This window comes from Pollicipes pollicipes, unplaced genomic scaffold (genome assembly GCF_011947565.3).
Source record: "Pollicipes pollicipes isolate AB1234 unplaced genomic scaffold, Ppol_2.1 Scaffold_4295;HRSCAF=5057_pilon_pilon_pilon, whole genome shotgun sequence".
Lineage (NCBI taxonomy): Eukaryota > Metazoa > Arthropoda > Thecostraca > Pollicipedomorpha > Pollicipedidae > Pollicipes > Pollicipes pollicipes.
The window spans coordinates 37546588-37569621 of NW_023596461.1; the positions used below are offsets into that span (position 1 = coordinate 37546588).

Sequence of the window (23034 nt, forward strand, 5' to 3'; positions counted from 1 at the left end):
GACGGAGCGTCAAAGACAGTCACAATTTCTGAGACATTTCCTTAGGCAACGCAACAGTTAAATGGACAAATTCCATTAACCTAAGGTCAGGTATGAAGGTTAGACCAATGTCAAAGCCAGTCTGCTTTATGACTCTAGAGCTTGCTGTGTGTGGCAGTTTCTGGTGCTTATTTTGAATTTTTTGCTATTTGTTTCTAATACTTGCTAGTGCGCATGCTCAAAAAAGTTACGCAACTTTTATTCACTTTTATCTGAATGAAGGAAGCACAGCATCGCTCCAGGGACCTGCGTGCATGAACACGTGCTCGGGTGGGGGCCAAATTGACCCCCAATGGTTTTTCCAAAACAGTTTCCGAATGGATGTCTGCGCGTACCCACGCGCACGCCGCGGACACCCAAGGTGCAAAGTGCAAGGTATGCTCTGCAAGGTGCTGAGGAGGCGCCATTCGCCTTTTTAATGCGCCTGCTCAGCAACTGGCCGAACTGATGATCCAGCGTGCGACCGAGCAATTGTGAGCACGGACTGCTGACAAAACCGCACTCCTAGCAGAGCGTGGTTTCGATCCACGGACCTCTGGGTTATGGGCCCAGCACGCTTCCACTGCGCCACTCTGCTACGGAGTTTTGGCATTCCAAAGGCACCTTCGATCTCCATTCCCAAGTTAATCAGGGCCATTGATGGCGCATCTTCCATTCCTTCCACTCCTCTGACAGGGCTACTTCTTATCTTTTGTATTAGCGAGATGGTGCAAGATTAACACCCCATACCCACGCCATCTGGAGGCTCATATGTGCAAGAATGTCGCTGTAAGCGGTCCTCGTGTTTTCGTGATGGTTTGAAAGAGGTAAAATTTTCAAACCTGTTAGAAACCAACTGCATTTGACGTTATTTAAATGCATCGTTTGTACGTTCCGTATGAAAGCTCTTGAACGGTGGGTATTTGATATCCTTTAAGCGAAGGGAAACGATTCCTCAGTGGAACCATTTACAGACCCGAGGTTAAAGCCCCGGAACATTGGGAGCTTAGCATCCTCCAAAACCTTCAAAGGGTTCATCGATGAAACAAAGATGTGACACTGTAAAACATACTTTCACCTGTTGCATGCTTGCTTCGAACACCCGTGCACAACAAAGACAGCTGTCCGAACATGTGCTTCCTTAAACCTGTAGCGATCAATATCTGATTGCTCTGTCACTTACATGACGTGATTACGTCGGCACTGGCAAAAAAAAAAACAGTACCCGTCCGGGCATGCTATGCGAGGATTATAATTTCGCAAACTGATTGCTCATTGGTGTAGGTTTTTACGTGACCGTTGAAAGGAGCAGTCTTCGAACTGCTCCCAGATTTCAATATTGAGCATATAAGCTTCGCGCTAACAAAGAGTTAATTTCAAATGTCAAGATGCCCTGTAACTTAAAAAGGCGTTCACTGCTCTGTTCATAAACGTCGCGAAAGTAGAGAATCCCTTCTTCCTTCTCATCCCATATCTGGGCCCATAACCCACAGATCCGTAAAGCAAACATGCTCAAACGCACATGAACCTGCAGATAAGCTGCGAGCCAGCTTAACTTGCATCACCTCTAATGAAAGAGAATGCGATCAAGCCTGTCTCACGAACGAGAGAAACATCATGAAGGGTTCTGACTAGCTCGCGAAAAGACATGGAAGGTGCTTCGCGAATGATGCATTTCCGTAGCAGCGTGGCGCAGTGGAAGCGTGCTGGACCCACATAACGCAGAAGTCCATGGATTGGAGCCACGGTCTGCTAGGGGGGGGGGGGGGGGGTTTGGTGGATACAACCTGCACCCTGCCAGAAGCGCGCGCACGGAGCTTCGCGTCTCATTTGGGGTTCATGCTGAACACCCAAACGAGACGGTCATTCGTTATGAGATCAATTTCCGCCGGCGGTACAATAAACCGTTTCGCGGGTTAGTTGGTGCATAGGTGAACGTGTCCATGCATTGAAAAGGACCGCGTTTTCAGTGTTCCAGATTTTGCCATTGGGCATACAGGCTTTGCTTAGAAGACATTTGTTTGAAAATTCAATTGTGCACGAAAGGTTTCTGAAAACCTTCGCCTTTGTTCAAAAACGTCACAAAAGCATAAGCACCATTTACAGGAACATTCCTGCACATATGAGCATGCAGATGGCGTGCGGTCCTATTAAGATCTCAGATTGGATAGGACCAACCCTGTGAGTGGAACGGACAGGAGAGTCTTAAATGATTCTAACTGGCTTGCGACAGGACATGGAAGGTAGGTCGCAAAATAGGTATTCCCGTAACAGAGTGGCACAGTTGGAGCGTACTGGGCCCATAACCCGGAGGTGCATGTTATACGGATGGTTTTGTCCGCGAGCCTCGCCTACGACTGCTTCGTCGCACAATGGATGAGCACCTTGGTTCGACCAGGCGTCCCATATGCCTGCATGGGCACATGGCTAGCACTCTTACCGTGAATGATGAAGTGAAGTGAAGTCACTCAATTTTTGTCATTCCACTAGGCATGCGGTGATCGACACCAGAAAAATACAATTATCAAGTCGGTCATGTCTGGCGCTCGTGAGCACAACTTCCAGACACAACGACTTCAGTGGACTCTCAATTAATGTTGTGCAAGGTACAATAGCCCAATCTTATAATGATGCATTGAGGAGCACATTTACTGAACAAAATAATGATGTTGTCTAGTACAGTATTTTTACTGCCAAGCATACCAGTAGTTATGAGTGAGCTTCTGTCATCATATCTGATGCTTACTCCAATATCTTCGAATGAGGAGCATTCCCTTTAAGTGACTTTGAATGTTTGCGACAGGACATGGAATATGCGTTGTAGGTGATGTGCTTCGTAGCAGAGTGGCGCAGTGGAAGCGTGCTGGGCCCATAACCCAGAGGTCCGTGGATCGAAACCACGCTCTGCTAGGTGGGTGGTTTTATCAGCGGACCGTGGTCATAAATACCTGGTCGCCCGCTGACTGAGCAGACGGTTCAAACTTCCAGGTGTTTCATGTGCTCGAGCGTAGACTGCTTGCGCCTGCATGAGATCGACCATATTGCAACTTCGTCACGTGTGCAATCAAAGCACTTGCTGTGAAGGGGAAGGTCACAATCTAATTCATTACTGTAGAGGGTGAGGTCACAACAGAATTTAACCAGAACCGAGTTGTGGTCCGGGTTACTGCTTGTGACAGGTGTATACTGTAGGGACCGGTGAAGCGAGTGCAGGAGGAGTGTTGCTCACAAGCTCAGCGACTGGAGGCGATCAGCTCTCTTGAAAGCCTTACATAGTGCAGGAGAACTTCAGGCAATGCAAGGGACAAGTAGACTTTATGACGGTCATGGTTCACGCACTGGATTGAGTGCTCGTACGTCTAACCTGTCCGTTACAAAATACGACAGCTGACGAGCAGTGCCTGAAACTTCTGTTTGGCTAGTATGTTAGCATTCGATGGCACGTGAAATTGTCATCTACGGGAATTGAAACAAACGTCGGTTGAGAGTTGCCAGTTTGAACCGCAGAGGCCAATTCCAGCAGGGGTGCCTGAGCCGACGGGTCCAACTGACGTCATGACCGGGACGATCGACCGGTGACGGGGCCGGGCGGCCCGCGGCGAGCCGGTCACGCAGGCAGAAACGGTGCCCCGGGCAGCAGAGTGGCGCAGTGGAAGCGTGCTGGGCCCATAACCCAGAGGTCCGTGGATCGAAACCACGCTCTGCTAGAGGTGCGGGTTTTGACCCTCATTCATGACCACCAGAGACGTCGCCAGGGAGGTTAACAGCGGAGAAGCTAGCAGCGCACCTGCACACGCGCGCCTAATTCGTGCCTTGTCCTGAAAGCGGTCGAAAATGAGGTGAGCTTTGCGTCCTTTTCCGGACCCGCACGTTCTTTGTCTATTCGACCTCCAGTTGTGTGCGTTAGTTTAACAGCCCAGGCGTCGCCATTGATGGCCGCCGTTCCAATACATGATAGCTGGTCCAGTTAACATCACAACGTTGTGCAATAGACCGACCGAGGGAGGGTAAAGCTCCTTCAGCCGTTCGCGTGAAGCAAAGCGCAGCATACCATAGGCAGCAGGGCATGCCGGCAGCAGAGTGGCGCAGTGGAAGCGTGCTGGGCCCATAACCCAGAGGTCCGTGGATCGAAACCACGCTCTGCTAGGTGGGTGGTTTTGTGAATAAGGCTCGGGTCCCGTCACAAGCGGGCGCGTGAAACTTCGCATCTCCCTTTGGGGGTTATGCTGAAGAAGACGAGAAGCGAGACGACCATTTGTGGTGAGATCCATTTCCAACGGAGTTAAAACACATCAAATGACGAAGAAAAAATATTCGTATGCACGTCAATCACGTTGAACAAGATACCAGTTCGACTTTCTTCAGCAAACCCATCCTCTGTGAGAGAATAGTGTGCGATGTATAGCATTTTGCGGGCTGCTTGTTCCCTGGGTAAATCTTTCCTTGCATTGCGAAGGGACCGTGTTTTAAGTATTCCGGACTTTGCCATGGGTCGTAGCGGGTTTTGCCTGGAAGGAAGTTATCTGAAATTCCAAAATGCACAAAATTTTTCTAAAAATCCTTCACAGCGCGATTTTGCTGGCCTTGCACCATCGCTAATGCCAAAACTTAGCAGCAGCCCTGTCAGAGGAGCGACAGGAGCGTCTTAAAGGGGTGTTTCACATTTGCAAGGGGTTTTGAAGTGAAATGGCCATCTTGAAGATCATTCAGTGCAGTTCACAGCCCAGTTCTTGCAGTTCTTAAGGACTAAATTCATTTAATTTCTGAGCTACACGGTTGCCAAGATGTGACGAACCATCGGAAAACTATTTCAAGGTCATGCAGGCATCTGTGATGCCATAATAGGGCATTCATATATTGCTATCCATTAGCCATGCGGCGATCAAGACAAAGAAAATAAAATTGTTGTGTCGTTCACATCTGGTGTTCGTGAGCACAATTTCCAGACACGACTTCGATTGGGTCGCAATTAATGTTGTGCAAGTTGCAATGGTGTAATCTCATAATGACGTATTAAGGAGCACATTTACTCAACAAAGGAATTATGTTGCATTGGGAATTGTGTTCACTGTAAAGTATACCATTAGTTAGTAAAGTATACCAGTATAGTGGTAAGTGAGCTTATTTCATCATATCTGATGCTTGCTTCAATATTTTCCAACGAGGAGCATTCCCTTTCAGTGGCGCCGGATGTTTGCGACAGGACATGGGAAACGCGTCGCAAACATTGCATTTCTGTAGCAGAGTGGCGCAGTGGAAGCGTGCTGGGCCCATAACCCAGAGGTCCGTGGATCGAAACCACGCTCTGCTAGGTGGGTGGTTTTATCAGTGGACCGTGGTCATAAATGCCTGGTCGCCCGCTGACTGAGCAGACGGTTCAAACTTCCAGGTGTTTCATGTGCTCGAGCGTAGACTGCTTGCGCCTGCATAAGATCGAGCATATTGCAACTTCGCCTCATGCGCAATAAAGGCACTTACCGTAAAGGGAAAGGCCGCAGTGGAGGTCACAATGGGAATGTCCCTCATGCAAGACCACCAGAGACGTCGCCAGGCAGGTTAACAGCGTAGTAGTTAGCAGTCCACCCACACACGCGCGCTTAATTCGTACCTTGTCCTGAATGCGGTCGAAACTGAAGTGAGCTTTGCGTTATGTTCCGGACCTGCACGTTCTTTGTCTATTGGACCTCCAGCAGCTGTGTCCCTTAGTTTAAAAGCCCAGGTGACTCCATTGAAAGCCACTGCTCCAATACGTGGTAACGACGTCGACCGAGTATAAAACCGCAGGGATACCCTGAAATCCCCAATTCGCCGGCTGCTTGGAGCGTTGTGAACGATATTGTCTGGCATGTGGGACTGCGTGCTGTAATACACTGGGTCTGCCTGGTCCAATCACGGTTACAACGTTGTGCAATCGACCGACCGGGGACTGGTGAAGCTTCCTCAGCCGTTTGGATCAAACAACCGACGGCATACCATGGACAGCGGGAATACGCCGCCAGCAGAGCGGCGCAGCGGAAGCGCGCTGGGCCCATAACCCGGAGGTCCGTGGATCGAAACCAAGATCTGCTACATGGGCGGTTTTGTGAACACGGCTCGAGTCTTGTCACAAGCGGGCAGGTGAAGTTTCGCGTGTGTTTTAGCGGTCATGATGAACACACAAGCGAGACGGCCATTCGCGATGAAATCGATTTCCAATGGCAATACGAAGCACATCATTCGCCGAGGAACGAAGCATGGCATGCACGCTAGCTAGATTGAACAGGATACGAGTCTGACTTGCATCAGCAAATCCATTCTCTGTGAAAAGATAACGTACGATGTACCGTATGTTGCGGGTTGCGTGTCCCATTGGTAAATCTTCCCTTGCATCGGGAAGAAATGGTGTTCTCAGCGTTCCGGATTTCGCCATTAGCCATAATTAGCTTTACTTGAAAGAAATTGATCTGAAATTTCGTACTGTGCCAAACGTTTCTGAAAACCTTCATTTATGTTCATAAAGGTCACAAAATCATAAGGGCCGTTTCCAGGAATATTCCTGCACATATAGGCCTGCAGATGGCGTGCGGTCTTGCTAATATTGCGCCACCGCTGATGCAAAAGGACAACAGCAGCCATGTCAGAGGAACGGAGAGGAGTGCCATAAGACTCGGCCCGGCTTGCGGCAGGAAACGGAAAGAGCGCCGCGAAGTAGCGGTCTCTGTGGCAGAGTGGTGCAGTGGAAGTGTGCGTGGTCCATAACCCAGGGGTCCGTGGATCGCTAGGTGGGCGACTTTGTGCATGCTACCCGTATCCTGTCATCAGCACGCACGCGAAACTTCGCCCCTTCCCGTGGCGGGTGGCGGGGGGGGGGGGGGGGCGGGCACGCTGAACACACAAGCGAGACGACCATTTGTGATTAGATCGATTTCCAACAGAGTTAGAATCACATCAACTGCAGAAGAGTGAACCTTTGCACGCATGCTAATTTCGTTTAAGAAGATACGAGCCCGACTTGCATCGGTAAATGCATTGTCTGTGACAGAATGACGTGCGATGTACGTTTCTTTGCGAGGTGTGTGCCCCATTGGTGCACCTTTCCTTGTATTGATAAGGGACCGTGTTTTCAGTGTTCCGGACTTTGCCATTAGGCATAAGAGACTTTGCCGAAAAGGAATTTATCTGACATTTCAAAGGGCACTAAAAGCTTCTACAAATTTTCACCATTGTTTATAAACGTCACGAAAGCATCAGCGCCGTTTGTAGGGGCGTTCCTGCACATTTGAGCATGCAGATAGTGCGGGATTTTTCTAGCATTGCACCATCGCTGATGCAACAGGATAACAGCAGCCCTGTCAGAGGAGCGGTCAGAAGCGTCTTAAAGGGGTGCCTTACACTTGCAGGTGGTTTTGAGCTTAAATACTCTTCTTGAAGGTCATTCGGTGCAGTTAATAGCCCTTAAGGACTAGATTCCTTTAGTTCCTGAGCTACACGCCCGCGAAGATGTGCACGTAACTTCGAGAAGACAACAACTTTTTCCGGACCCGCACGTTCTTTGTCTATTCGACCTCCAGTTGTGTCCGTTAGTTTAACAGCCCAGGCGACGCCATTGATGGCCACCGTTCCAATACATGTTAGCTGGTCCAGTTAACATCATAACGTTGTGCAATAGACCGGCCGAGGAAGGGTAAAGAGGGTAAAGCTCCTTCAGCCGTTCGGGTGAAGCAAAGCGCAGCATACCATGGACAGCCGGCCACGCCGGCAGTAAAGTGGCGCAGTGGAAGCGTGCTGGGCTCACAAGCCAGAGGTCCGTGGATCGAAACCACGCTCTGCTGGGCGGGTGGTTTTGTGAACACGGCTCAAGCCCGTCACGAGCGCGCACGTGAAGTTTCGTGTCTCCCTTTGGGGTCAGTCTGAGCATACAAGCAAAACGAACATTTGCGGTGAGACCAATTTTCGCCGGCGTTTCAAAGTACGCCAATTGCCGGAGAGCGGATATTGGCACGCATTCTTATCTCGTTTAACACTATACGAGTCCGACTTGCATCGCTAAATCCATCCTTTGTGAAAGGATGACGTGCAATGTACATCATCTTGCGGCGGTGTGCCCCATTGGTGTACCTTTCCTTGCATTGAGAAGGGATCGCGTTCTCAGTGTTTTGGATTTCGCCACTAAGCAAAACAGTCTGCTTTTAATGAATTGTTCCGAACTTCCGTAGTGCACCAAAAGTTTCTGAAAACCGTCACCTCTGTTTATAAACATCACGAAAGCATAACCGCCGTGCGCAGGGGCGTGCCCGTACGTATAAGGATTGACAATGGTGTGCGGTCTCACTAACCTTGCACCTGTGCTGGCACAAAAAGGTAGGATAAGCCAGCCCTGTCAGAGGAATGGATAAGAGCGTCATAAATGACTCCAACTAGCACGAGAAACCACATGGAACGTGCGTAGCGAATGATTGGACTCCGAATCAGAGTGGCGCAGTGGAAGCGTGCTGGGCCCATAACCCAAAGGCCCGTGAATCAAGATTACGCTTTGCTAGGCGGATGGTCTTGTTCTATGGACCGAATTTTAGCCCCTTGTATGTCGCTAGAATCCGCGGACACACCTCTTGTCTCCCTTGGGGCTCATGCTGAAGGCACAAGCGAATTAACCAGTTCGAAATCACGAAATACTAAAATAACAACAAATAGTTATGACAATAATTTATAACATTACCTATTCCCAAGGAGATATGAATAGTGTCAGTTGCTGGGAATCGGTTCTTCGCTACACGTCGTTCAGTTCCAACACGACAGGGTATATGTCGCATTGACAAGACCACCCACCTAGCGGGGCGTGGTTTCATCTATAGGCCTCTGGGTTATGGGCCGAACAAGCCTACACTGCGCCGCTCTAGTTTGGAAATCCAACACTCTGGATGCACTTTGCGTTTCCGCTCACAAGTCAGTCAGCGGCATTTATGCCGCTCCTATCCGCTCCCCTGCAGGGATACTCGCACCCTTTCGAACACGCGGCAGCGCGAGATTGGCTAGCTTACACGCCATCTGCGGTCTTTCGCGAGCCGCATTGTTGGTTTAGAACACCCGTGTTTAACGAAGACGGCTAGCCGGTATATGCAAAGGAGTATATCCTGCAATGTTAAAACAATAGCGTTTATATATATATATATATATATACATATATATATATATATATATATATATATATATATATATATATACATATATAGCTCGTGTTTAACCAAGACGGCTAGCTGGTATATCCAAAAAAGCATATTCTGCAATGCTACAACAATAACCGCAAAAATGCATTGTAAGTAACTGTCATTCCAGGCATCTTTTACGGAATAGTGCAAAAACTGGCGCTCTTATCGAGACAGGCCTTAAGCATTGGACATCGATGCAAGGTCTTATGTGCAAATGTTCGCAAATGTTATGAAGCGCTTGTAGTTATAATCACGCCATCGGGTAAAATAGGCTGGGGTTGTGGTTTGCGAGTCATAGCATTTACATCTTCTGAAATCATATAAGTCTGAAAAGTCTGAAAGCATATAAACGGAAGTCTTTTGATGATAGGCCAAAGTGGTTGATTTTTTTCGGTAATGAACTGCGCAGAAAAGTTATCGAGGCCAGATCTGCTGAATTATGGCTTTGAGGGCCTAGGTAATAGTTTTTGCTGGGCCGGAATTGACGTTCCAAACCTTTTCATAGTTGTTATGATGTCCACATCATTTTGCACCGGCGTTTGTACTTGAACGAGTAAGTCAGCAGTGTGCTATCCCTTCGGGACATGTTGTCTACAGACAATAGGGCTGTGTTTGTCAATAGGCCTGGGAGTCTGTCATTTTGATTTGGTTGAGAAGAAGAGGGCCTAAAGCCGATCTGTAATGGCGGCCAGTGATAATCATTGGAGCGGGCGAAACAGTTCTTCGTATTAAACGCCGTTAGTTGGTTCTCCGGCAGTCTGTCACGTGAGATTTTAGCCGGCCGGTGAGAGTTTAGACAGCCGGTGACGGTTTAGCCGTATGCCGTTGAGCAAGGTGTAGCCACGCGTGCACCTTTGGAACAGCCCTGCGTGCCAGATGTTGTCAAAGCATTTTGTCACATCCGAAGGTACTGCCGCAAAGTCGTGAACTTTGTGTCGTGTTTTGTAGAGGCTGACTACCATGTACTTCAGCTGCATTCGAGTGCTGTGGTGAGGACTGTGACCAATCTGCTTGCCAGATAGCAGAGCATTTTCGGTGCAGTGGCTATAGATGTGCTTGAAATACCATTTCCTCAAAACTGAGATATAGCAACGCATTCGACTTAAGAGCATTCCGGCTGGTAATCACCCGGCTAAAGAACATTTTGAGAATTATAACTCCACGCAAACCATTGACATTGGACGTAAAAACGTTTCGGCAGATTGGCAGTCAGTAAATATGCATTTCCACCTATTAACGCATCAACGTGACACGTCGGCAAAAAGGAATGTCGGCAAATTGCCTTTCGACTTCTAGCATTTTTCAAAACAATTTGCGTTATTGATACGGTGGTAAAAATTCTCGTCGACAAAACAGCATTACGTTAAATACATTCAGCAAAAGGGCAGTCTGCGAAATGTATTTCCGTTGTGTGCACGCACACCCAACTCGAAATTCGAGACGTAGCCGGTGCGCTGGCTTGTGGTGTGGTGGACAGTGGGGTGGACAGCATCTCCAGATAATGAGCGAGCCGCCACTGTCCTCAAGTCCATTTGACCCATGCATTACCTAAGGTTACTTCGCATTACGCAAGGCTCATGTTATATTTCCAAGAAAGCTGGTGGCCCCCAGTCCTTGGGAACGTCGCCATATACCACCTGCACACGGTTCACCTGCTCCTACCCTATATACCTGCCACAAGCATTAACCTGAATATTAAGTGAATGCTGGATATAATAGGTTGCTGCTCATTTGTCGCCCTTCGCAGAAACGAGCCGTCTTGCATATGCGGCGAAATTTCAGGGTGCCTGAACCCACGCGGGCATATGGTGACCTGGGGACGTCTGTTCATTCAATGGGCGACCAACCAATTGTGAGCACGGCGAGATGTCAAAACCACCCGTCTAGCAGAGCGTGGTTTCGATCCACGGACCTCTGGGTTATGGGCCCAGCACGCTTCCACTGCGCCACTCTGCTGCCGGCGTGCCCGGCTGTCCGTGGTATGCTGCGCTTTGCTTCATCCGAACGGCTTAAGGGGCGTTACCCTTCCCCTGCCGGTGTATTGCACGACGTTGTGATCTTTACTGGACCAGCTATCATGTATTGGAACGGCGGCCATCAATGGCGACGCCTGGGCTGTTAAACTAACGCACACAACTGGAGGTCGAATAGACAAAGAACGTGCGGGTCCGGAAAAAGACGCAAAGCTTACTTCAGTTTCGACCGCTTTCAGGACAAGGTACGAATTAAGCGCGCGTGTGTGGGTGGACTGCTGACTACTACGCCGTTAGCCTGCCTGGCGATGTCTCTGGCGGTCATGCATGAGGGACAAAATCCGCACCTCTAGCAGAGCGTGGTTTCGATCCACGGACCTCTGGGTTATGGGCCCAGCACGCTTCCACTGCGCCACTCTGCTGCCCGGGGCACCGTTTCTGCCCGCGTGACCGGCCCGCTGCGGGCCGCCCGGCCCCGTCACCGGTCGGTCGTCCCGGTCATGACGTCAGTTGGACCAGTCGGCTCAGGCACCCCTGCTGGAATTGGCCTCTGCGGTTCAAACTGGCAACTCTCAACCGACGCTTGTTTCAATTCCCGTAGATGACAATTTCACGTGCCATCGAATGCTAACATACTAGCCAAACAGAAGTTTCAGGCACTGCTCGTCAGCTGTCGTATTTTGTAACGGACAGGTTAGACGTACGAGCACTCAATCCAGTGCGTGAACCATGACCGTCATAAAGTCTTCTTGTCCCTTGCATTGCCTGAAGTTCTCCTGCACTATGTAAGGCTTTCAAGAGAGCTGATCGCCTCCAGTCCTTGAGCTTGTGAGCAACACTCCTCCTGCACTCGCTTCACCGGTCCCTACAGTATTTACCTGTCACAAGCAGTAACCCGGACCACAACTCGGTTCTGGTTAAATTCTGTTGTGACCTCACCCTCTACAGTAATGAATTAGATTGTGACCTTCCCCTTCACAGCAAGTGCTTTGATTGCACACGTGACGAAGTTGCAATATGGTCGATCTCATGCAGGCGCAAGCAGTCTACGCTCGAGCACATGAAACACCTGGAAGTTTGAACCGTCTGCTCAGTCAGCGGGCGACCAGGCATTTATGACCACGGTCCACTGATAAAACCACCCACCTAGCAGAGCGTGGTTTCGATCCACGGACCTCTGGGTTATGGGCCCAGCACGCTTCCACTGCGCCACTCTGCTGCCCGGGGCACCGTTTCTGCCCGCGTGACCGGCCCGCCGCGGCCCGCCCGGCCCCGTCACCGGTCGATCGTCCCGGTCATGACGTCAGTTGGACCCGTCGGCTCAGGCACCCCTGCTGGAATTGGCCTCTGCGGTTCGAACTGGCAACTTTCAAGATGACATTTCCACGTGCTATCGAATGATATCACTCTAGCCAAGCAGGAGTTCGAGCTGCTGCTGGCCCGCCATGCTGTAGTGTAACGGACAGCGGGGGCGCAGGAGCGCCGTAACCAATGCTTGAGCCATCGTCGTCCCAAAATCCATTCGTTCCTTGCATTGCCCAGGGCCACTGTGCGTTATGCAAAGTCTATGTAAGGCGTTCAGGAAGACTGGTGGCCCCCAATCCCTAGGCATATGGGCTATGTCCCACCCACACTCGCTTCGCCGGTCTCTACAGTATACACCTGTCACAAGCAGCAACCCGAACCTGAGATGAACTTTGGATAAATCAGGTTGTGACCTCAGCCTCCACAGGAAAGGCCTTTATTGCACATGGTGTAAAGATGCATTGTGTTTGGGCATATGTTCAGCTCATGTCCAATACCCCTATGCAAGCGCATGGAACGCCGTGAGGAACCCATTCACTGTGCGACCGAGTAATCGCGAGCACGGTTTGCTGACAAAACCTTCCTAACAGAGCGTGGGTTCGATCCGCAGACCTCTGGGTTATGGGACAGCACGCTTCCACTACGCCACTGTGCTACCGCAGACGTGGCTTCGCTAAACGTGACTTCTTAACCTCGTTCTGTCTCAAGTCAGTAAGAGCTATTTGTGGCGCTTCTGCTTTTGCTCGGACAGGGTTGCTCCTATCCCTTCGCGTAAGCGACGATGCTAGAGTAGCGGCTCCGCACGCCATCGGCTGGCTCATATATGCAAGAATAACCCTGGAATTATTTTCTTTCGTACATGTTTTTGAGCAGGGGAGTGAAAGTCTCTGAAAGCTTTCGGAGCACAAAAAGCTCAAAATCGATACCCCTCTATAGGTATCTATGCCCGATACAAAACCAGGGAGTTGTGAGAGGTCCTTATCCCCTCTAATAACCACATAAAATGTTGCACCAAGGAACAATTAACCTGCGGAATGATCTTTGCCGAATAACATCCTTGGACGAGTACTGTTTGTTAGCCAGTGCCAGCATCATCGCGTCATATCAGTAACACGGCAGTTAAACAGCGACCGTGACAGATTTTGGCGACAAAAGGTTTGCATGCGCTTGGACAGTTGTTTTTGCTAAGCACACGTGTTCGAAATGAACACGCTACCCGTGAAAAGATGCTGCGAAGTACCACAACATCCTCGTTCTATTGCTGAAACCTTTGAAACATTCGGAGGATATCGAACCCCTAATGACTTACACACGTAGGGGGTCAACTTGACACCCCTTTCCCCAAGGTTTTTCCAGAGTGGTTTCTGAATGGTGCGGCGTAGCCGCGCCAAATGTTGCATAGCTGCAAACAGTTGAATATAGAATCGTTTGGTATTACAAATGGAGATGTACCTTGTAAGGTCACTGACCTATGGCAGATCAAAGTCAGGCTATGGTTTCAGCGAGGTCAATTTCTAGGGGATCTTTCAATCTGATGCAACAACGGAGTGTGAGACGAAGCGATACGTCTCTGAGATGCTTTCTCAGGGAATACAAATATTAAATGACCAAATTACGCTGACCTATGGTCAGGTATAAAGGTCAGACCAAGGTAAAAACCAACCTGTTACATTACTCTAGATCTTGCTGTATTGGATAGTTTCTGGTGCTCATTTCGAATTGATTGATAGCAGAAACCGCATAACACATCTTCCATGGACTTCTTGGAGGTCAGAATAGGTCATAGACTTAAAGTGACCAAATCAATATTTTGTTTTTAGAAACAAACTGCCTGGCGTAATCTTTGACGCTTGTTCAAATGCAAAACTCAGAGCCATGAGTATGATTTTGGCCACCGTGACCTTCAAAAGGTCAAACAAAGTCATTGACCTTAAATGAGCACGTGACCTTTTGCTTAGAAACAGTTATCTAGGTTCTGGGGACACTTTGGAAACCATCCTGGAATTTGACCTTGTTTCACCTTGTTTGATCCAAAGGGTTTTTACCCATAAACATCAAACTTTGATCTAAGTGAGTTCAGGTATATGTCAACACGCCCTGTAAATTTAGTGTCTCTAGCTTTCTTAGTTCCCGAGATCTCAGGGGGTCAAATTGACCCCCCCCCCCCCCACCCGAGCGAAGGGTATCTAGCCGGTCACCCAGGCGCGTATTAAACTGACGCATTTATCGACGTTTCCAAGGACGGTGGTTGTTGAGTGATTATAGCGCTCGACTCTGGACCTGTAGGTTATCAGTTCGAGCCCCCGCCACGCCACCACTGTATCCCACATGACACCCTAATAAAAGTGGCCGTTTCAATATGTCTCGTCAGTCAGTGAGCCATAAATAAAATCTCAATCGTTGTTATAGACGGTTTCATTGCTGAAACTTTTCGTATTTTTGGCGATATCGAAGTCCCAGTGCTCAAGGACTTTGGTATGAGAAGTATAGGCGATCCGAGCAGATATTTACCCAAATATAATTTACTTTAATGGTCAGATGTAATTGGCTCCAGCGCTCCAAAAAATTTAAACCTTTTTCCTTAACGTCTCGAAAAATATAGACGGTGCACGGGGCCATTCCTGCACATATGAGCCTGGAAAATGGCATGCGGTTTCGATAATCTTGCACTAGCCCTGCCGCAAAAAGATAGCATCATCAGAGGTCAGAGAAACAGACAGGATCATCCTAAATGACCTTACTAGCTTGCGAAAGGACATGAAAGATGCGTTGCGAATGAGGTTTTTCCATAGCGGGGTGGCGCAGTGGAAGCGTGCTGGGCCCATATCCCTGAGGTCCGTGGATCGAAACCGCTCTCTGCTAGCTCGGTCGTTTTGTCAGCAGCCCTTGCCTCCGAACGCTGGTGGCACACTGAATCGTTGGTTCGGCCAGGTGGAGGCGACATCGACCACAGCAGGTAGTGCGCGGCGCGGCGCGATCTTCCTGCTGTTATTTCTCCTGCCGTTCCATCCCGCGCGTGCCAAAACCTCGGACGAACTGGTTCGCCAGAATCACGCTTGATTCGACATCCTTCCCAGGGACTTATTGGGGGCGTCGTCTGCATTAATGCTGCCGTAACTCGTGGTTAGTATGTTTTGACGTGGCTTTGATGGTCGCCAGTCACTCCAGTACGGCCCCCCGCTACGAAGACGGAAATTTACCGCCGTCTGACTCAGAAGTGATGTAATTCATGCCAAATCAGCGCGGGAGGGCGCCGGATGATAACCATCGTCGCGGCTTGGCGGTCGCCTGCTGTGTGCACCCCATGGCTGCAATTGTTGCAGCTGGAGCCTCTCCGTCGGTTGGGCTGAGAACATGACATTGACGATGTGTGGTGCTGTGGCGACATGGCTTCTGGCCTAGCGCGGTCCACGACCGGCGGCCCTGGCCCCGTCCCAAACAGTGGCGGCACGACCCGCCGTGTGGGGTCCAGACACAATATGCCTCCAGCCACCAAGCTCCCCCCCCCCCCCCCCGCCCGGCGCTGCCGGTAACAGCTACAGCGCCTCTATCAGCACAGCACGTGCACGAACGCGGGGTGGCTCGTTTGGCGGGCGGCGCCGGCAGCGCCAGCCCGTGATGGGCAGTAGCGGCGGCGGCCGACAGCGGCGGCGGCCGGCCGGCGCCGCTGTCGGCCGCTGATGGCCCGGAGGCGTGCGGAACGGCGCGCCGAACGGAACAGGTGGTGGGGAGGGGACCGAATCCGACCTGAGCACGCATGAGCCTGTGGGGTGTCATGATCAGGGCACGCGGGCTCTCAACACAGCCTGCGAGAGGTCACGCTCAGGTGAGAGCGTGCTAGAGCACGGCAGGCGATGTGGTGTCATTGGACAAAGCCTGTGTATTTATGAATGACATGTTGTGCCTACTTTAAAGCACAGGGTCACAGTGAAGCAGCTACGCTGGGGCCGCCGCCTGTCCTCACCGCCCGTTGTTCACTTTATTATGAATGCATGTTATCATCAGTGGAGATGGTGAAGGAAAGGAGCTCATTCCGACAAATTCCGCCCTTCCTCCGCGGGCTGAAAGCAGAATATGTTTACTAATGGTGCATGCACCTGCCGTGTCGGCGGTGACGAGCGCATGGCTGTGATCGCCGCGACTGAGGGTAGCCGGGTATGCTTTAAATGCACCTAATGAGAATTCCGCTGCTTCACTCAGCCTAAGTGCTGCGCCGAACACGTGCTGGTCGAAGGGCACACAGGCCAGTGACTCATATGAATATCCAACCATTGCCTGCTAAGAAAATCGAAACCATATTTTCATCAACACGGCCTGGAAGTGGAGCTCAATTCATAGCTTTTGGGCTTGTCAACTGTAAAAAGACATCACATCACACACACACACACACACACACACACACACACACACACACACACACACACACACACACACACACACACACACACACACACACACACACACACACACACACACACACACACACACACACACACACACACACACACACACACACACACACACACACACACACACACACACACACACACACACACACCACACACACACACACACACACACACACACACACACACACACACACACACGCACTCACAGGTCATAACATATTTTTGCAAGTTGGTTCAAATACCACACTCCACTTCAAAAGTTCCAGTTTGCGGTTGATTTGAAATCCACGGAAAGAGGAGAGGTTTCCAGTGGATAAAAGGCATTTTTTTATTCCTTCGCGACCCTTTTGTGTGACATTTCTGGTCATGTTTTAGATTTTATCGAATGATCTTGTGTGATCTAAAATCGTTTACATATTTTTCCGAAGGACTTTCTCTGATCTATGTTTTAGAACCTTTGCCGAAAGGCCCCTTTTTATTTGACATCCATTTTATTTGGGAGGGGAAATTGTCAACTAGGATGCAGGACACAAGTAATCGATTTGCCTAAACAGTACATGCGAATGAGGCATAGGTGTAACCGCTAGTTGGGAAAGGGTTGTCGGAAATGCCACTTACTTGACAAAATGCGATTTTGTGCACTCCATTTTTGTCACCTTGTCGCGTTAACTGGAATCTATCACTATCACAGCCACTATCAGTTCTGATATTTTTGTAATCTCAGATGCATGGCTCCACGTATCTGATTGGGATTCAACCTTTGGAATAACACATATGTCTGCTCACCACAATGGGTTGTCGGGACACATTAGGCTTGCGGTTTGTTATGGATGGATTCATTTTTAAAGATACATTGTTCTTAGTTATCTTTATACATCTAACCTCTTAACCCACAGATGGCCTTAAAAGATTGTAATCATTTTAGGATGTTTATATCATCTAAATGGGAGGAATAGCGCTATAGACCTACTGAGGCGAGAGGCCCTTGGGTAGGTCAAAGTTGAACTGAGCCCGTTTCTGCTGGACCATTCGTCTTCGCTTTGTTTCGCAATACTTTTTTAATTCCTTCGCATTGCTGTATGATTCAGCACGGGCGTCCGCCAAAAGTTTGTTTCATTTCGGTTTTAGTCGTTTCTGTTGACCTCTGCCTGACTCCGGCTTTCAGTCTGCGGACTCGACCCCGTAGCCCCAGACATGATCATCCCAGACTGCAGACGTGACCAATCCAAGCCGTAGACGTGACCATTCCAAGCCGTAGACGTGACTTCCAGTCTCATAGAGTGTAAATGCGAGTGTCTGGCCCATGGTGAACGAAAGCCGCGTGTGGCGTAATCCCGCGGCCACCGCTCGGCTACCACAGCCGGTACTCTGTTCCAGCTTCTCACCTCTTACATTCGTGATCCCACGGCCACCGCTCGGCTACCACAGCCGGTACTCTGTTCCAGCTTCTCACCTCTTACATTCGTGATCCCACGGCCACCGCTCGGCCTCCACAGCCGGTACTCTGTTCCAGCTTTCCACCTGTTATATTCGTGACTAAATGCTCTTCATTTCATTTATGACATTGCGTTCTCCGAAAGAGTACAAACCACTGAGGCTGATCCCGGGCGGGTTCTAAAGTGTCCAGCTACAAGGCCGCCCGGCCGCTGGGCTGCGGCGCCACTGTCCGTGGGGAGCGTGCGGCGCCGCCGTCAAGTTACGGGGGCAGGTCTGGCTCTGGAGCGGGACCGCCCGGTGCGCCGCTGTCGGGTCACGGGGGCAGATCTGGCTCTGGAGCGGGAATGCCCGGTGCGCCGCCGTCGAGTTACGGGGGCAGGTCTGGCTCTGGAGCGGAAATGTCCGGTGCGCCGCCGTCGAGTTACGGGGGCAGGTCTGGCTCTGGAGCGGAAATGTCCGGTGCGCCGCCGTCGAGTTACGGGGGCAGGTCTGGCTCTGGAGCGGGAGTGCCCGGTGCGCCGTCGTCGAGTTACGTGGGCAGGTCTGGCTCTGGAGCAGGAGTGCCCGGTGCGCCGTCGTCGAGTTACGGGGGCAGGTCTGGCTGTGGAGCGGGACCGTCCGGTGCGCCGCCGTCGAGTTACGGGGGCAGGTCTGGCTCTGGAGCGGGGGTGCCCGGTGCGCGCCGTCGAGTTACGGGGGCAGGTCTGGCTCTGGAGCGGGAGTGCCCGGTGCGCCGCCGTCGAGTTACGGGGGCAGGTCTGGCTCTGGAGCGGGTGCGCCCGGTGCGCCGCCGTCGAGTTACGAGGGCAGGTCTGGCTCTGGAGCGGGTGCGCCCGGTGCGCCGCCGTCAAGTTACGGGGGCAGGTCTGGCTCTGGAGCGGGTGCGCCCGGTGCGCCGCCGTCGAGTTACGGGGGCAGGTCTGGCTCTGGAGCGGGAGTGCCCGATGCGCCGCCGGCATGCATGCTGTAGGGAGATGTGTCAGCGAGATAGCCGTCCGCAGGATAAGCTCGGCGTCGTATTAATTACGTGCTGTCATGACCGCCTCGTGCATTACGGCCAAATTAATTGTAGTTGGGAGATTGGACTGCGGAGAGGGGCTGCAGCCGGAGGAATTATATGAGGGTCCTGGGGCACACCTTGTAGAACCAGACCTGTGCGACCAGACGCGGCCGAGCCTGGCGCTTTAGTCGGGTGGAGTGTGCCGACTTACTGTGAACCAGTTCCACAAGTCACAAGGAACAGCGTTGCAGACAGGCTGACACGAACCAAATGTTTATTAGCGCCCATGTCGACCGACGTAGTGCGTTGAATTAAGATTTCAGTGTCGCGCCTGCTGCCGCGCTCGTCTCGCGTCATTCGGGCACATATGAACGAGCATATGCAAATGAAGCTCGTACTTCGTTTCTTCTATTTTACGTGATTTGCTATTCAGTTGTGCATGCCGTGTCTAAAAATCAAGCCGTCTGATTTCCGGATCTTCTAGTGCTCTCGTGCCCACCTAATTTGCAAGCCTCTTCATGCCTCCACTCCTAATCTTTCACATTGACCTAATGTCCATGACTTCTAATTTTATATATAATTACGTTCCACGCTTTCTGGCCCAAATAGTTTACGCTTTGGATACAGGAGATGTCTCGTTAAATCTAACGGCGGTCCTGCTGTTATGCCTGCAGGACGTTTTAGTGACCGGGGGATTTCACCAGTGCACCTCTGATGTGCGGTTTCGTTACGAACGGCCAGTTAAGCGAGATTACCATATCGACATTCGAATAAAGCCGAAACCCATGCTTCATCGCAGTTGATTCAATGGTCACATTGGTCAATTGCGTGATTACTGTACGGCAGTTTTCATTCACCAATGCTCATAAATCGACAGCACAGCGAGCAGCCAAAGCTGACAGCACGGCCAGGTCCGCACGCTGCACCCGAGGTGGGACCTATGTTACGACGAGTGCGAAGGCTCTTGGAAGGACGGCACAGAGGTCACTCAGTCCAGACACTCGCTGCGGGAAACCTTCGGCCAAATCTCTTCGCGGCCGAGTCCTTACATGGCACAAGCCGCCTGGCTCCCTATTAGCGCACTGCTCGCAGCTCATCGGCATGCGGCTGCAGGCCCATATAAAGCGCACCATAACCGGTCAGCCAGACACGGAGCCCAATTTGTGAGTGGGACGACGCTGGCCATTTCCGTCTATCTGTGCATAAATAGGAATAGCTAACAGCTGTGGCACGTGAGGAGCCTCGACCCCATACCTCGGTTCGGCGGCTTGGGCCCCCGCTGGGGTCTCTGGTCATGACCTGACTGTGTATGTGCCATGCCAACTGCTTGCCCGCCCAGGTAGACGGTCATTGATCGTGCGTTACGTTTTCATTACGTTATCGTTGTTTCACGTGGCACGCGACGCAATGCAGTATGACCTCTTGTCTGTTTGCAACTTGTTCATTGCTTGGCCGGGTCATATCCAGCCTTTCATTGAATAGCAAACGGATTGCATGGATCAACTGGTCTTGTTCACCAGCTGTCAAAGTTTTACCCGTATTAGCGATTACCTGTGATCATACCATCCGTTTTCACATGAATACAATAAGATTTATGACCATGCCTGTTTTTTCGTGCTCGCCATATTCCCCGGGTATTTCGAAATTGGGCATTGTGCTTTCGTTTGCTTTTGCCAACATGGTTTTATCTCTGGACAATCCTTGTCCAATCATTCCAAAAGACATGTAGGATTTTGGATATATTGTCATCGTTTAGCCCTACGTTAAATCCATCAACGTCATCTGACGTACAAAGCAGGCATGATAGCATAATATAACACCGTAGACAACGTCTCGGCTCGGTGAAGTACCTATAGGCATTTCCCGTTGAATTCAAACATGCTCCATTTAGATCCATAAAATGCGTGCAAGGTAAGGCATGCTAAATATGAGAACGTATAAAAAAGATGCATTACTTCAGATATTCCATGCAGCAATGAAATACGAAGGTGGGAGCACTTACGTGTGCGTGCAATAAGACACCTGCGGAGGGTCAAACAAATATTTCTGGTTGGCATTGCAGTACATGAAGTTTCACATTATCACTCTAATCCCTGGGCGTCAAATGTCTTCCCTCATGTTAAGGAAACCCCAGCAAGGAACCGTCAAAGGCACTGCTGTCATCATGTGCTGTCATCTTCACCGATGAATACCTCAGACAAAACGCACCGCCGATATTCACTACTTTATATATATATATATATATATATATATATATATATATATATATATAACTATGGTACCGCTGAGGCCAGTTATCATTATTGTGCCCTTTTTAGGAGCACGGTTTAAACAACATTTTAAGGAAACGCTTGTTTATGCCATAAATTGTTGAAGACTTCTTGAAAGTTGTAAGCCAGCTTTGTGTTTCTACACGACCGGCATTCTTGTTAAACATCTTATCTGCACGTGTAATATGTCTTCCCGCCCGGTCCGTGCCCGATAACTTGAGCGCGTGCTCCTCGGGGGCAGTGCTGATGCAGTGCTCGACTCACTAGCAGAGTAACGCTTCGCGTCGAAGCCAATCGGCTGCGACAGGTGCCGCGCACGGGAAGCAGGGGCCGCGCCACCGTTGCGTCACTCGCGCGCGCAGCGACGAGGACGGCGCGTCTAAAGCGCTGGCTGTCGCGCTCGCCGCCGCCGCCGCCGCCGCCGCCGCCGGCCGATAACAATAGTGGCGGCCGGCCGTCAGTCTGACGCTGAGGGATGACCACCGTCACCGGAGGGAGCCTGCAGAGCGGCCCGACCAACAGGGTAGGGCCGGGCCGCACCCCGGCATGGCGGACCCGGCCCTCCCGATGGCCCGATCTCAGCCCGGGGCTTCCTCACACAAGGCTGCCAATGGGCCGCTTCAGTGGCTGGATTCCAGTCCCGGGGAATCGGAGTAAGTTTATCCGATTGTGTACTTCCCGGTGAAGGGGTTATTCGGGTTTGGTGTTTCCTAAGTCACGTTCTCTGACAACTGAGGCTTTCATCCATGGTTTCCTAATGCGGCGATATATCTTTATGATCACCAGGAAGTGCGCGTCACTCCTCGCACATTCGATTTAATGGAGATAAGGCTCACGGACCCGAGAACGTTCTCGCTACGAAGGGACGTTCCTGCGAGGAACGATCGGGCGTGGATCTCGTCCGCATGAAGCCTGCAACAGGGCGAGCCCTCAATCATTCGCGCAGAGAGCATACACAAACATCCGACAGAGATAGGTCATTGACACAGGCTGTCGTGATCCAGTTCGATCGTGAGTGACGCATTGCCGATAGCGTATTCCTCCGACACCACTACGACAGACGACGCGAGGGTCACAGTGTTGATGGCCGCAGCAATGTGCCTGCCGACCAATTATATCAGCTGCTATCGATTATCACATCAATTATCACGCAATTGTCGTCACCTTGAAAGAATTTGATGTCACGAACTTTGAAATATTTTGTCACGATGCCTGGTTTGTTTGGACACGGTCTGTTTAGACACAGGTCCGTTTGGACACAGGTCTGTTTGGACACGGTCTGTGCATACTTTCCTATCACAGGGTATACTGTGTTCTTCGCAGTATGTCTAGTTCAGTTCGATCGAGAACTGATCTCAGTTTGCATTCCACTGCGGCAGATGAGGACGTCCCCGAGCTGTGACGTCATCTGGAAACCCATGGCGCCCCCGAGGCACC

General features: G+C 50.7%; 1 protein-coding gene and 8 non-coding genes across 9 annotated transcripts in view; 5 read left to right on the plus strand and 4 right to left on the minus strand.

Moving 5' to 3' along the window:
- LOC119096209 (multiple epidermal growth factor-like domains protein 6) overlaps positions 1-23034 on the plus strand; it is a 66030-nt gene that overhangs the window by 7933 nt on the left and 35063 nt on the right. The gene's annotated exons all lie outside the window — the stretch shown is intronic.
- On the minus strand, positions 545-616 carry TRNAM-CAU (transfer RNA methionine (anticodon CAU)). The gene has a single exon. It is a non-coding gene; the product is annotated as a tRNA-Met (tRNA).
- TRNAM-CAU (transfer RNA methionine (anticodon CAU)) lies at positions 2857-2928 on the plus strand. The gene has a single exon. It is a non-coding gene; the product is annotated as a tRNA-Met (tRNA).
- TRNAM-CAU (transfer RNA methionine (anticodon CAU)) lies at positions 3654-3725 on the plus strand. Its single transcript has one exon. It is a non-coding gene; the product is annotated as a tRNA-Met (tRNA).
- Positions 4093-4164, plus strand: TRNAM-CAU (transfer RNA methionine (anticodon CAU)). The gene has a single exon. It is a non-coding gene; the product is annotated as a tRNA-Met (tRNA).
- On the plus strand, positions 5258-5329 carry TRNAM-CAU (transfer RNA methionine (anticodon CAU)). The gene has a single exon. It is a non-coding gene; the product is annotated as a tRNA-Met (tRNA).
- Positions 11088-11159, minus strand: TRNAM-CAU (transfer RNA methionine (anticodon CAU)). Its single transcript has one exon. It is a non-coding gene; the product is annotated as a tRNA-Met (tRNA).
- Positions 11527-11598, minus strand: TRNAM-CAU (transfer RNA methionine (anticodon CAU)). Its single transcript has one exon. It is a non-coding gene; the product is annotated as a tRNA-Met (tRNA).
- TRNAM-CAU (transfer RNA methionine (anticodon CAU)) lies at positions 12324-12395 on the minus strand. The gene has a single exon. It is a non-coding gene; the product is annotated as a tRNA-Met (tRNA).